General features: G+C 40.7%; 1 non-coding gene across 1 annotated transcript; it reads right to left on the reverse strand.

The window, feature by feature from the left end:
* Positions 1 to 8,667: 8,667 nt before the first annotated feature.
* On the reverse strand, positions 8,668 to 8,771 carry LOC112731266 (small nucleolar RNA R71). Its single transcript, XR_003167053.1, has one exon. It is a non-coding gene; the product is annotated as a small nucleolar RNA R71 (small nucleolar RNA).
* Between the last annotated feature and the right edge of the window lie 4,488 nt (positions 8,772 to 13,259).

The following is a 13,259-nucleotide window of genomic DNA, read 5'->3' on the forward strand; positions in this document are numbered from 1 at the left end:
GTTTCTGTATTTTTTTCAGTTTTTAGTTTTGGAATTTGAACTCGAGATTTATTTTGTATTTGAGTATTAGTTTTTTAATGTATAAAACAATTATAGCGAAAATTATGTATGTCACTAATTATTATTTGATTTGTCTTGTAATAAAAATTGCATACTATATTTATAAGTTTGGTAATAAAAAAGAACTGAAAATTTTATATTTTGTATCGATGAAGGTAAAAATCAGTAAAAAGATTTTTTTTAATTTTATAAGGCTATTGCCACGCTTTTAAAGCGTGGCTGTACCTCTGGATATGGCCACGCTTTAAAAGCGTGGCCATATCTCCCATATGGCCACGCTTTTAAAGCATGGCCATATCTCTCACATACGGCCACGCTTCAAAGGGTGGCCATTTGTAAAAAGCGTGGCAAAAGAAAAAGCGTGGCGATAGGTCACCAAAAGCGTGGCGATAGAGCAACCACCACCCTTAGATAGGCCACCCTTTCAAAAGCGTGGCGGTAGCTCAAAAAGCGTGGCGAAAAGCTATCACCACGGTTTTTTCAGCTTTTCGTCACGCTTTAAAAGCGTGGCAATAGAGCTATTTTCTTGTAGTGTATCTTGAAGGAAATGTTGAGCAAGAATGCTCAAAACTGAGACTAAATTAAAAGCTCAATCAAGTCCAGCTAAAGACAGTAAAGAAGCGCTTGCTGGGAGGCAACCCAGCCATTATAAAAAATTAGATGTTTGTAACAATTATATAAGTCTATTTTATTTTGTTATCTATGTTAGTTACATGCATTTCAGTGAATAAGTCAGAGAAATGGAGGTTCAGGACATAAAGCAGAGGAATCACAGAGAAAAGGAGCTCACTGGAGTCAAAACGCCAGTAAAGGGGCATTCTGGGCGTTAAACACCAGAATATGCAGCATTCTGGGCGTCTAACGCCAGAAATGGCATCATTTTGGGCCTTCAGAAAAACGCCCAGTAAAGAAGGAATCTTGGCAGGCGTTAAACGCCCAAATAGGCAGTCAAGTGGGCGTTAAACACCCTGAATGCTATGCATTCTGGGTGTTTAACACCAGGAGGACACAAGGGAGGTAATTTTGTTTCCAATTCGATTTTTTTTTTAATTTTTCATGTTTTAATTCATAATTTTTTGCATCAAACATATTTCAAACATTCATCTTTCAATTTCTATTTTCAAATATTAATAATCTTTCCAATTCTTTTTAATTCCCTTCAATTCCTTCCAAAACATTTCCAAAACTCACATATCTTTTCAAATTCTTTTCAAATCCTTTTAAACGTTTTCTTGTATACAGTAATAAGTTTTCAAAATTAATTGCATCATTCTTCTTCTATTCCCTTCTTTCTTCTTTTGCTCGAGGACGAGCAAACCTTTTAAGTTTGGTGTGGAAAAAGCTTTGCTTTTTATTTTTCCATAACCATTAATGACACCTAAGGCCGGAGAAACCTCTAGGAAGAGGAAAGGGAAGGCAGTTGCTTTCAACTCCAAGTCATGGTTGATGGAGAGATTCATCTCAAAACCCCATCACTAGAAAGAGGATGGAGCAAACAAGAGAGCCCACTTATGGACCTCAACAAGAGCCATGAGGGAAGAGTAACAAAGGCAAGGAAGAGACATAGAGGAGCTCAAGCACTCCATAGGATCTTCAAGAGGAAGAACTAGCCGCTGTCACTAAGGTGGACCCGTTTTTTAATTTCCTTATTCTTATTTTTCTGATTTTCGATTTTTATGCTTTATGTTTTGTCTATGTTTGTGTCTTTATTACATGATTATTAGTGTCTAGTGTCTATGTCTTAAAGCTATGAATATCCTATGAATCCTTCACCTTTCTTAAATGAAAAAAATGTTTTCTGAAAAAGAAAAAGAAGTACATGAATTTCAAATTTTATCTTGAAAATAATCTAATTATTTTGATGTGGTGGCAATACTTTTTGTTTTCTGAATGAATGCTTGAACAGTGCATATTTTTGATATTGTTGTTTATGAATGTTAAAATTTGTTGGCTCTTGAAAGAATAATGAAAAAGGAGAAATGTTATTGATAATCTGAAAAATCATAAAATTGATTCTTGAAGTAAGAAAATGCAGTGAAGAACGCAAAGCTTGCGAAAAAAAATAAATAAAAAGAAAGAAAAAGAGAAAGCAAGCAGAAAAAGCCAATGGCCCTTTAAACCAAAAGGCAAGGGTAAAAAAAGGGATCCAAGGCTTTGAGCATTAATGGATAGGAGGGCCCAAAGGAATAAAATCCTGGCCTAAGCGGCTAAACCAAGCTGTCCCTAACCATGTGCTTGTGGCGTGAAGGTGTCAAGTGAAAAGCTTGAGACTGAGCGGTTAAAGTCATGGTCCAAAGCAGAAAGAGTGTGCTTAAGAGCTCTGGGCACCTCTAACTGGGGACTCTAGCAAAGCTGAGTCACAATCTGAAAAGGTTCACCCAGTTATGTGTCTGTGCCATTTATGTATCCGGTGGTAATACTGGAAAACAAATTGCTTAGGGTCACGGCCAAGACTCATAAAGTAGCTGTGTTCAAGAATCAACATACTAAACTAGGAGAATCAATAACACTATCTGAATTCTGAGTTCCTATGGATGCCAATCATTCTAAACTTCAAAGGATAAAGTGAGATGCCAAAACTATTCAGAAGCAAAAAGCTACTAGTCCCGCTCATCAAATTGGAACTGAGCTTCACTGATATTTGAAATTTATTGTACTTTCTCTTCTTTTTATCCTATTTTGCTTTTAGTTGCTTGGGGACAAGCAACAATTTAAGTTTGGTGTTGTGATGAGCGGATAATTTATACCCTTTTTAGCATTGTTTTTACATAGTTTTTAGTATGTTTTATTTACTTTTTATTATATTTTTATTAGTTTTTATTCAAAAATCACATTTCTGGACTTTACTATGATTTTGTGTATTTTTCTATAATTTTAGGTATTTTTTGGCTGAAATTGAGGGACCTGAGCAAAAATCTGATTCAGAGGCTGAAAAAGGACTGCAGATGCTATTGGATTCTGACCCTCCTGCACTCGAAGTGGAGTTTCTGGACTACAGAAGCTCGATTGGCGTGCTCTCAGTTGCGTTAGAATCTAGACATCTTGGGCTTTCCAGCAATATATAATAGTCCATACTTTTCATGAGATTTGATGGCCCAAACTGGCGTTGAAACCCAGCCTAAAACTTTCTGGCGTAAAACGCCAGAACTGGCATAATTCTTGGCGTTAAACGCCCATTTTGGCACTCAGGGTGGCGTTTAACTCCAATATGAGGCATATGCACGTGAAATCTTGAAAGCTCAGCCCAAACACTCATCAAGTGGGTCCCGGAAGTGGATTTCTGCACTATCTGCACTTAGTTACTCATTTTCTGTAAACCTAAGTTACTAGTTTAGTATAAAAACTAGTTTTAGAGATTCAGTTTACAACTCATGACATTTTTTTATTCCATATTGTATCTTTGATGGCATGAGTCTCTAAACCCCATAGGTGGGGGTGAGGAGCTCTGCTGTGTTTCAACGGATTAATGCAATTACTACTGTTTTCTATTCAATATAGAGAATATGATGATCCGTGACACTCATCATTATCCTCAACCCATGAACGCGTACCTGACAACCACTCCCATTCTATCTGAACTCAATGTAGTCATTGGGAAAAAACTTGAGTGCGTATCTCTTGGGTTTCTAATCCACGGACCGAGTCTGGAGGTTAGAACCTTCGTGGTATAGGCTAGAACCAATTGGCAGCATTCTTGGGATCCAGAAAGTCTAAACCTTGTCTGTGATATTCCGAGTAGGATCTGGAAAGGGATGACTGTGACGAGCTTCAAACCTACAAATTTTGGGCGCAATGACAGTATGCAAAAGGACAAGGGTCCTATTCCGACGCTAGCGGGAACCGACAGATGATTAGTCGTGCGGTAGCTGTACATGGTATTTTTCATCTGAGACGAGTAATCCGACAGTTGATTAGCTGTGCAGAGATCGTACTTGGTATTTTTCATCCGAGAGGATTATACAGCTTGCCATTGAAGGAAGCCATGCGTGTTTGGAGAAGAAGACAGTAGGAAAGCAGAGATTTAGATGACAGAGCATCTCCGAAACCTCAGCTTGTTTCTCATTACTGAATCACAAGTACTATTTATTTCATGTTATTTATTTTTCATAAATACAATCACTCTTGTTATCAATCTCCTGACTAAGATTTACAAAATAACCATAGCTTGCTTCAAGCCGACAATCTCTGTGGGATCGACCCTTACTCACGTAAGGTATTACTTGGACGACCCAGTGCACTTGCTGGTTAGTTGTGCGGAGTTGTGAAAAGTGTAATCACAATTTTGTGCACCATTCCTCCATCCCAGATTGAAGGTATTCGAATAGGGATTGTTATTGGAGTTTCTGGATGTGTTTCCTATATAGTTCACCTCCACTATGGTGGTCAAGATGTTGTCACCAGTGTCCACTTCATATGCTGTCTCTGGAGAGTAAGCAGCTGAGCTCTGTGCACTACAACATTTTAGGCCTAGGGCCACAGTTTTTTTGGACATATTTTTTAAAAAAAGGGTGACCATAGAGTACCTATGGTCACGATTTTTAAAAAAAAGGTGGCTCAAAAGGGTCTTTGGTCACGATTTTTGGGGTGGCCTAAAGGGGTTTATGGTCACGGTTTCTAGGGGTGACCAAAAAGGGTCTATGGTCACAGTTTTTCAAAAAAGAGTAACTAAAGGGGTCTATGGTCACGGTTTTCGAGGGTGACCTAAACATGTCTGTGGTCACGGTTTTGGAGGGTGACCTAAAGGGTCTATGGTCACGGTTTTGGAGGGTGGCCTAAAGAGGTCTATGATCACGGTTTTTCAAAAGAGGGTGACCTAAAAGGTCTATGGTCATGGTTTTCAGGGGTGACCAAAACATGTCTATGGTCACGGTTTTGGAAGGTGACCTAAAAGGGTCTATGGTCACGGTTTAGGGGGGTGACCTAAAGATATCTATGGTCACGGTTTTGGAGGTAGCCTAAAAGGGTCTATGGTCACGGTTTTAGGGAGTGGCCTAAAAGGGTCTGTGGCCACGGTTTTGGGGGATATCTAAAAGGATCTATGGTCACAATTTTTTGAAAGGTTGACTTAAAAGGTGTAACACCTACTACGCAGAGTTTTATGCTTAAGTCGTAGAATAGAGGTAGTGTGGTGTTACGGACCTCTAAACAGCAAAATAAATACATAATAGAGAAGAGGATTATACTAGGAGCCTTGAAACAAAACGGGTAAGCGAAAATCGCAAAATGCAAAGCGCAACGCTCAAAAGAAAGGATTACTTGTGTGCTAAGAAACCTAATAGGAAATGATAAAGATAAACCAGAGAGTAAAGGAAAGCTACGGAATCAGCATAACTAGCCCCTGACTCAGCCTGTGAAGCTAAGGCTGGCCAGGGCATTTTGGCCAGTTTCACTGACCTTTTCTTTACTGTTTTTAGGGTAGTTTCATGCATTTCCTTAGAAAATAAGCTAATTTTGGGTAGATATTCACTTAGATCTTGATTCAAGCATACATTGTGCACTTTACATGATTTCATGAGGATTTTGCATGAAATTAACGACAAATTGGATGTTGCATTTCCCATGACTTGGACTAGAACTTTGATGCACTTTATTGCTTGATTTCAGGACAAAGGAAGCAAGGAAGAACCACGTTAGCAGCCACGTTAGTCTCACTAACGTGATTTCTAACGTAGGAATGAGAGCTAGCTTGCAAAGTTAATGAGAAAAGTAATCGCCAATAACGTTCTCGAAGCCATCATAGCTCACGTTAAGAGTCACGTTAACTAAGTTAACGTGAACTCTAACGTGGATGAAAGAAAATGGAGCTAACGTTAGTGACACTTACCTTTGTCACTAACGTTGGGCCAAGCTCATAAGTGGCCACGTTAGTTGCCACGTTAGCTTAGTTAACGTGGCTTCTAACGTTAAGAAGCAAAAGAGAAGCCAACGTTAGTGACATTCACCTTTGTCACTAACGTTGGCCAAGCCTCCATAAGCCACATTAACTCCCACGTTAACTTAGTTAACGTGGAAGCCAACGTGGAGAAAGTATATGATCGCCAACGTTAGTGACACCTAACTTTGTCACTAACATTGGAATGAACCACACAAGCCACAATGAGCCACGTTAACTCCCACGTTAACTTAGTTAACGTGGAAGCTAACATGAAGAAGAGAGATGATGAGCCAACGTTAGTGACATTCACCTTTGTCACTACGTTGGAGATGGCTAGCATTGCTACGTTAGAGGCCACGTTAACCTAGTTAAAGTGGACTCTAACGTGGGAGATAGGGGCACATTGGAACGTTAGTGACAAAGGTAAGTGTCACTAACGTTCTCGAAGGTTGGCAAGCTAACGTTAAGAGCCACGTTTACTAAGTTAACGTGGACTCTAACGTAAGGAAGGGGGAGGCTTCTCAACGTTATTGGGAAAGGTAAGTCCCAATAACGTGTGCGAAGGACCAAGAGGCAACGTTAGTGGCAACGTTTGTGCCACTAACATTGAGGTTAATGTGGCTCTAACTTGGGTAAGGAACGTTAGTGAAAAAGGTGATTGTCACTAACGTTCTCGAACCCACATTTTCACTTAACGTTAACACCACTAACGTCCTGAGCTAAAGACCCTACCCACTTCACACTTTCTCTCTGCAAGTAAAGCTAAGCCCAATGAAGAAGATAACTGCTTCAAACTCAAGATCCAAAGGCCCATACCCAAGACTTGAAGAGCCAACTAGAAGATTAGAAGAGTAGTATATATAGGAGGAGCTTTGAATTGATTAAGGATATTGGAAAATTGAGGGAACTACTCTCTGTATTTTACCATTCTCTGCACTTCTAGTTTTGTTTTCATCATGTATTCTCCATCTTTGCTTTCATTTTCCAGAGCTATAAACAACTAAACCCGTTTCATTGGGTTAGGGAGCTCTGTTGTAATTTGATGGATCAATACTAGTTTTCATTATTCTTCCTCTATCTGTTTTCCTGATTTTACTTGAAAGCTTTCGATCTTCATCCAATTGGATAGTTATCTTGGAAAAGAAGCTATTCAAACTTGGGTCTCTTCTGAACCTTGAAAGAGGAATGAAGAGATCATGCTAGAAATACTTTCTCATGCTGGACCAAATTGGGTTTGGATGGATATGTGACTATAATCCTCTCAATACTTGATTTGGAAAATGCATGTGGTATAATCAGTGACCATACTTCATCTCTTCTCATGAGCAATTGACCAAGGAATTGGCTATTGATCAAGATTTGAGAGATTGAATTACAAGGAATTGTAATTCGATCACTTAAGATTGCCAAGGAGATCAATGAATGCATTGATTGAGGAAGAGATGAAAATGACATTGATCCGGAGAATACAACATACATCTCCTGAGCCCAATGAACTCCCCATTTCTGATCTTACCCATTCTCTTTAATTTCTGTCATTTACTTTTATGAGCAATTACCCCATTCCCATTTACAATTCTGCAATTTACTTTCCGTCATTTACTTTCAGCTCTTTATTTCTAGCATTTACTTTTTCTGTTATTTACCTTCCCGCCATTTTATTTTCTGCAATTCTCAACTCAAATTCTGATTTGCTCAACTAGAACATTCCTCTAACCAAAGTTGCTTGATTAATCAATCTCTGTGGGATTCGACCTCACTCTATTGTGAGTTTTTACTTGACGACGAATTCGGTACACTTGCCGAAGGAAATTTGTTACGAGACAAGTTTTCCGTGCATCAAGTTTATGGCGCCGTTGCCGGGGATTGATTGTGCATCAACAATGATTAAATTGGAGGATAACTAGATTAAGTTTTTTTTATTTTGTTTGATTTAATTTTCTGTTTGAGTAATTTACTTTCAGTTCTAGTTAATTTCTTCCCTTCCCCCTACATTTTCATTTTTTCTTTGTTATTTACAATTCAGTTCACTAACCCACTAACTGTTTGATATATTGCATCACTCACACTAACAGTAATTCTAACAGAATACTTTCTGCATTTATTTTCCTTGCTTGTGCCTTGTTGGTTGTATGACAGGGAGAAGAAGCGAGGCTTCAACTTCCTTTGATTTTGAACCTGAGAGGACCTTCCTTAGATTAAGGAGGGAAGCAAGAGAAAAATGTGTAGTTGGTGCTGAGGAAGAGGAGGAATACTTTGAAGAATACTTCGAACCAAATATGGAAGAAAACATGGAAAACCATCGTGAAGAAGAGGCTCACAACCATGGCGGAGGAGGTCGAGCAAATCTTGCTGGGGAGGATAGAAGAGTTTTAGGCTCTTACATCAATCCAAACCTAGGAAGCTGTGGAAGTAGCATTCAAAAGCCAACCATCCATGCCAACAATTTTGAACTAAAACCACAGCTCATCACCCTTGTTCAGAACAACTGTTTGTTCGGAGGAAGTATCCAAGAAGACCCCAATCAACATCTAACCACCTTCCTGAGAATTTGTGACACAGTGAAGTCTAATGGTGTTCATCCTGACGCCTATAGATTGCTCTTATTTCCATTCTCACTCAAGGATAAGGCAGCCAAGTGGCTGGAGTCTTTCTCGAAAGAGAGCTTGACAACTTGGGAAGATGTGGTGAACAAATTCTTAGCAAGATTCTACCCTCCTCAACGAATCAATAGGCTGAGAGCTGAGGTCCAAACTTTCAGGCAACAAGATGGTGAGACTCTTTATGAAGCATGGGAGAGGTTTAAGGACCTGACAAGGAGGTGTCCACCTGACATGTTCAACGAATGGGTGCAGCTGCACATCTTCTATGAAGGCTTGTCATATGAATCAAAGAAGGCTGTAGACCATTCATCCGGAGAATCTTTGAACAAGAAGAAGACCATTGAGGAAGCCATAGATGTCATTGAAACAGTAGCAGAGAATGACTATTTCTATGCTTCTGAAAGAGGCAACACTAGAGGAGTAATGGAGCTAAATAATGTAGATGCTCTGCTCGCCCAAAACAAGCTCATTACCAAGCAACTGGTTGACCTCACCAAGAAGATGGAGAGGAACCAAGTAGCAGCAATCACCACTTCATCAACAACCCAAGAAGGAGTGAATGAAGAAGTAGAGGATAGTCAGGAGCAAGCCAACTACATTGGGAATTCACCTAGGCAAAACCATGATCTATACTCTAAGACCTATAACCCTGGATGGAGGAATCACCCAAACTTCGGGTGGGGAAATCAACAAGACCCAGGCCTAGATCAAAGACATTCAAATCCCAACAATAATGCAGCCCACCAACATTTCGCATCTAGACCATATCAGCACCCACATAACCAACCCTCTCAACACCTTTACCAAGGCCAAAATAACCCTCCTCATCCTTCCACCTCTAATCCCAATCTACCATCATTTGATGACAGACTCTCAAGGATTGAGAATCTACTTGAAGGCATAGGCAAAGAGATTCAAAATAACAAGGCATTCAAGGAGGAAGTGCGAGCCAATTTCAAGAACCAGGGAGACACAATCAAGAGGTTGGAATCCCAAGTGGGGTATCTCTCTGAGCAGATTCCCAAACCTACAGATGGATTCCCAAGTGACACAGAGAAGAATCTGAGAGGTGAAACAAAGAAAGTAAGATGGGAAGATTGCAAGATAGTCGCTATAAGTGATAAGGAGACTGAGGACAAGCCAAACAAGTCGGCAGAACAACCTGGAGACACCTCAACAAAGAAGGAGGAAAAAGATCACCAAGAACCAGAAATCTCACAACAGGAGCTGCTGAGACTTTATGCACCCTTTCCCCAACTACTCAATGGTGCTGTTGAGAAGAGAATATACTCAAGATTCCTTGACTTGTTTGCATCTTTGCATGTCAACATACCATTCATCAAGACCATCCAACAAATGCCTGCATACATCAAGTATATAAAGGAACTGCTTCCCAGGAAAAGCTCACTCAAGGGAGGCCAAACTATAGTGATGAACAAGGAGTGTAGCGCCCTCATTCAACCAGAGTTGCCTACAAAAAGAAAAGACCCAGGGAGTTTTCACATCCCCTATGCCATAGGAGAAACAATGTTTGATAGAGCACTCTGCGATTTGGGAGCAAGCATCAACTTAATGCCCTTATCCCTGGTGAAGAGGCTGCAGATCAATGAGATAATGCCCACAGATGTAGTCATCAGGCTAGCAGACAAAACTCAAAAACAAGCAATAGGAGTGGTGGAAAATGTGTTGGTAAAGGTTGGAAAATACTTTCTTCCCACAGACTTTGTCATCCTGGACATAGAAGAGAGTCACACTCACCCAATCATATTGGGAAGACCATTCCTAGCTACAGCCAGAGCACTCATAGATGTGGTGCGAGGAGAGCTAATATTGAGGATCCATGATGAACGACTCAGCTTTAATGTCTTCAAACTCTCACAAGAAGCAGACCAAGAGAACAAAGAACCAAGCAAAGATCATAATGAGATACTGAAAGAGGAAGCAAGCACTGAAGCACAACCAGCCCATCTGGGAAAGCCCTTGGTTGATGAACAAGGAAATAAGCAATTGTCACAGCTCAAGGAAAAGCTAGAGGAACCTAAACCACCAGAGACATGTGAAGACAACAACAAAATTTCCTTAGAAGAAGAAGTCACAAAGAGCAAGGGAACATCAAAAGGAACAAAGAAGAAGGTACCAAGGAGGTGGAGGAACAAGAAGATCCCTACAGAAGACTTCTCTCCAGGGGATAAAGTGATCTCAGCTTACTTCCCAGATATCCCCCCTGATCTCCCCACTGTACCATCTCAGTTACCTAAGGTCTTCACTATCAACAGAGTTCTCTCCTTGGAACATGTAGAGATCATTGATACAACCAATGGATATAGGTCCACAGCCAGAGGAGAAGACTTGAAACATTATCAACCTCCCTAATGAAGGCGAAACGTCAAGCTAGTGACGCTAAAGAAACGCTTCATGGGAGGCAACCCGTGTTTTATATGCTTTTAGAAAATAGTGAATAAGTCAATATTCATGGACTCCAACCCAAACTTGACAGACACTTAGTGAGATCCTTATTATGCAGTATATAGTGAAGAACAAGTTTGGTGTTCAAAGCATGCCAAGAAAGCATGAGCGCAACTCAGAGCATGCTAGTCTTGAGGCTTTGAACAAAACTTTTCATCACAGTGCTCCAAACTACGTTTGGTGTCACCCCAGGGTGCCACGAATATGCATATAAGGATACACAATTAGTTAGTTAGTTGGTGTTCATGAATAAACAATCCAATCCTTTTTCTTTATTATTCTAGCCGTAAAATTTGAATTTGTATGATATTAATTTTTCTTATTTTTATAGGAAAAAGGAAAGGAGCATTGAAAGGGATTGATTGGACAATGAAATGAGGAAGGTTCGGCCACTTCATGAAGAGGGACTACACACTTGTTCTCAAAAGGGAACGCATTGGAAAATGTTGCCATGCAACATAGAAAAGAATGGGACCCTTGAAGACCGAGCAATCCCCATCATAAAGTGATAATCCTTGTCCTTTCTCCATGCACAACCCTAACCGTCCATCAAGCAACCACTCCGTTAATCTACACCTTCCATTCACTCACAACCCCTCTATATAAGTGACCTTTGTTCCGTATCCCACCTTCACACTCCACGCCCACTCTTCACACATCTTCCTTTCAAAACCCAGCACCTCACACCCCATTAGAAACATTCTCCCTCATTCCCTTCATTACAATCAACCCTAAACAACAAAAAGTCTCCACACCCTTACCACCTTCACACATTAACTCTCATTCATGGCATCTTCGAGCTCTAAAAGAAGGCAGGGAAAGGAACCTATAGAGCAACACCCGTATGATGAAAAGAGATTTAGAAGCTTGCACCATGCATTGCAATACGGGTGGATGATGGATAAGGAGATCATCTATGAGCTGGGATTTCAAGTCAGGAAAACTGAGTGCCCCGAAATCACAAAGAAGGTAGAAAAGAGAAGATGGGAGCTCCTCACTGATCCGGTCATTAAGGTGAATGCAAATCTTGTAAGAGAATTTTATGCAAATGCGGTCCGATATGATAAGGTGGACGAGTCGTATACGAGCTTTGTGAGAGGAAAGATTGTGGATTTCGGTCCCATGAGTGTCATGAGGGCATTAAAGCTACGGTCCATACCGTTTGAAGAAGAGAGTTATCATTCAAGAATGGACAACAACCCCAATCATGACCAGATTGTGCAAGACATTTGTGTACCAGGAGCTGACTGGGAAAGATATGCGGATAGGAGACCAAGGTTCATCAAGAGAGCAGATCTCACCCCGGAAGCAAAAGGGTGATTCAAAATTGTAAGGAGGTCCATCCTCCCAGCAGGGAACAACTCGGAGGTGAATCACAAGAGAGCCACAATGGTGCGCTGTATACTCAAAGGAGGAGAGATCAAGGTTCATGAACTCATAGCCGAAGGCATTAGAAAAATGGCAGAGAAAAGCGACTCAAGAGGAACGTTAGGGTACCCCAGCACTATTTATCGACTGTGCAAGAAAGCTGGGGTGGTGTTTGAAGATGAGGACCCCGTGTGGATAAAAGAGGGCATTCCAATAACCGTCCGATGAATGCATGCTACCGCATCCCCCCTGCCTCAACGGAAGCAAAGGAAGAGGCCAGCCTCTCAAGTAGTAGAAGGACAAGTCTTAGAAGGGCAAGCACCAGTCACCTTGGATATGCACCAACTGCAGGAAGCCATTGATGGCCTATCTTGACAATATTTGGAAAGCCAAGGAGCACAGAAAGAGCTTCAACTACAGATGATGGGGCAGCAAGAGGAATCACTCTCAAGATGGATAACTCAACAAGGGGAGTGGCAAAAGCAAATGATGGAGCAACAACTGAGTCAAGGACAACAATGGAGTGAAACATTCCACAGGATGGAACAAAGGCAAAATGAACAACAAGAATCCATCCAGAGGCTAATCAACATCCAAGCACATCAAGGTGCACACATACATGAGATGTATTGAAGACAAATAGAATAGGCAGAACTAATGGACGAGCAAAGAGCATTCACAGAAGGAGTTTACCTGAGCGAGACTGGGCATCATATAAACACTCAAGCCAGGCTCGGTTACTTAGTAGGACAGCTGTCTATATTGCATCCAGGAATTACAAGGTACGAAGAAATGAGGGATGAATTAGCACGAGAAGAAAGACAAAAGGTGGAAGAGAGTCATGAATCAGTAAGGAAGGAACTTGAGGATTGGAAGCAAGCAAGATT

This window comes from Arachis hypogaea, chromosome 12 (assembly GCF_003086295.3).
Source record: "Arachis hypogaea cultivar Tifrunner chromosome 12, arahy.Tifrunner.gnm2.J5K5, whole genome shotgun sequence".
Classification (NCBI taxonomy): domain Eukaryota; kingdom Viridiplantae; phylum Streptophyta; class Magnoliopsida; order Fabales; family Fabaceae; genus Arachis; species Arachis hypogaea.